This window comes from Leptinotarsa decemlineata, unplaced genomic scaffold (genome assembly GCF_025532065.1).
Source record: "Leptinotarsa decemlineata unplaced genomic scaffold, Ldec_3_MD MMD2_P_RNA_scaffold_12, whole genome shotgun sequence".
Lineage (NCBI taxonomy): Eukaryota > Metazoa > Arthropoda > Insecta > Coleoptera > Chrysomelidae > Leptinotarsa > Leptinotarsa decemlineata.
The window spans coordinates 14453142-14455695 of NW_027412526.1; positions in this window are offsets into that span (position 1 = coordinate 14453142).

The window sequence follows — 2554 nt, forward strand, 5'->3', positions numbered from 1 at the left end:
CATTAGAACCTATACTAATATTGAGTTGTTGTTTTACCACATCTCTGTGATTTTTTGGACCAAATAGTAGTAATTTCGACTTAGATGTATTATTATTTATTGAGCACATATTTTGAGCAAGTGATGAAAATGTGTCGAGATCATGACTGATCCGCCTATTAGCGTCATTTACTTTGTGTGGTTCAAAAGAATAATAGATTTGGGTATCATCGGCATAAAGATGTACACTGCAATACTGAAGGCATTTCACTAATTGACTGGTGAATGTAGTGTAAGATCGACAACAACAGCTCATTATTGATGGTGTCAAATACCCTCCTGAAATCTAGAAGAGCCTAGACGGTACATTGATTTCGATCACTCGCATTGAAAATATCATCGGTTACCTTCAGTAGAGCTGTAGTACAGCTGTGACCACGCCTAAAACCTGACTGTAGTAATTTATTAATATATCTAAGTGTGAGCGAAGCTGTTGTTCTATGATTTTTTCTATTATTTTAGAGCAAGCAGGAAGGATACTGATGCCCTCAGATCTTTCAGTTCTACTGGAGTATTGTTTTTTGGTATTGGATTTACCAATGTTGCTTTCCACATAGCCGGAAAAACGTTCTTTTCTGTACAAAAGTTGATGATATGCCTTAAATGAGGAAGAATAAAAGGACAACACAATGAGATTACAAATCCGATGGAATTTTTTTTAATCAAAGATATTGTTCGTAATATGCACATATTATCCACAGATGTAAGCCGGTAGTTGGAATCGAGTAAGGTATGGTTATTATATTCATCAAGTAAAACATTTGATGGTGGGGTTATTGAAATAGATTTCACAAAAAAGTCATTGATGCGGTTGGCGTCGTTCAAGTGAGTTGGCAAATCAAGTTTTTTTGAAGTAATTATATTAGGTATTATTTTTCAGTATCGACCAACATTGTTTAGAGTTGCAATAATCAAGTTTAGTTGATAAATACGATTTTTTCTCTCTCATGATAGCTTGTGTTGTGTAGCTGTTTAAAATATTCTCGGTGCTCGTCAGTTGGTGATTTTTTGTATTTAAGAGAAGCCTTATCTCGCAATTTCATTAAATTTTTAATTGGATCGGTTAGCCACGGTGCCGGAGGCTTTGTTATTCTAGAGATTGTAAAGGGAGCATGTCGGTTGAATAATTGAGTTAAATTATCAACAAGAATGTTTAATTTCGTGTCCACTTCGTCAGTTTCATAAATACTAAAAAAAGGTATTCTACGCAAGTCAAAATTGAAGGCTGCATAGTTGAAATTTTTAAAATTTCGATATTGCAGGAATGTCACTGGTTTAACCGTAAGATCTACTTTTAATACGGCAATATGTGAGAGAATGATCAGAAATATCTACATCCTCGACACCCTTCTCTTCTACCCTTTCTAGACTCCACACTGCTATTAAATCTATAAGCGAAGAGCTCTGGAGGCCTATTCTAGTCGGTGAGTCAATTATTTGACTGAGTTGCTCACATATAAATTTTCCAAACATAATACATCTAAGTCAAAATCACCCACGTAAACAACATTGGGAGTGGCTACAAATAACTCGTCGATAGTATCCTCGAGTTCAGACAGAAAAAATATCTTATCCTGTGAAGGAGGCCTGTGGATTACACCAATAGAGATATCTTCCTTTTTTATTTTTAATGTAATCCATAGTTGTTCAATATTAGAACTAGAAACTATTATGGAAGTGTTTAGGGTGTTTTTTGAATGAATACACAAACCACCACCTCTTGAATGGAGGCAATCTTTTCTATAAATTCTATAGCCCCTTATAGTGATCAGGTCATCATTAATACCATCGTGTAGCCAACTCTCACATATTCACAAAATGTCAAATTGTTTCTCTTGAATGAGTTTCCGAATAATAGCAATAGAAGGAAGGAGAGATCTCACATTCAAGTATCCAATTTTAATACTCATGCCACAGATTAAATACAGATGCGAAAGCTAGGCCTCTTGCCAGAACCTAGTTTTTATACGCATGTGCGGTTTCAGGTGGTTTTAACTTCAACCTCACTTTTCACTCAACGTTCCTTTGTTATTGTTTACAACTTTTATTTCAGTAACTATTGGAATATAATAAAATTTGTGAATAGGTGAAATATCTTTTACACAGTTGTGGAATTGGCCGCGGTGGTATTGCGCCTGACTCACGATCGGGAGAACGTGGGTTCGATTCCCGCCTCAACCAGATATTTTTCTGAGAGAATTTATCTGTTTGAAGCTGAAATGATTTTGCAACAGTGTTAGGAATCACACGTTGAAAGGTAAGACCTTGTTAGTCCTTAGCTCGCACAAGTTTCTCAACTTTTGAGAGTTGTCGTTCGTTTGGGGGCGACAGCTGATTAACGGAAAAACAGATTTTTTTTAAACAGGAAAATGTTTCGCAACGGAGGAACAGTTTGTGTTGTTCATAGTTATTTTACAAAAACTAGAAAAAATACAAGTTTGTTCAGAATTCCAGAGAATTCTATAAGGTAGGCAAATGTTAATAATTATCATTTCACAGCATTATCCCAACGCAG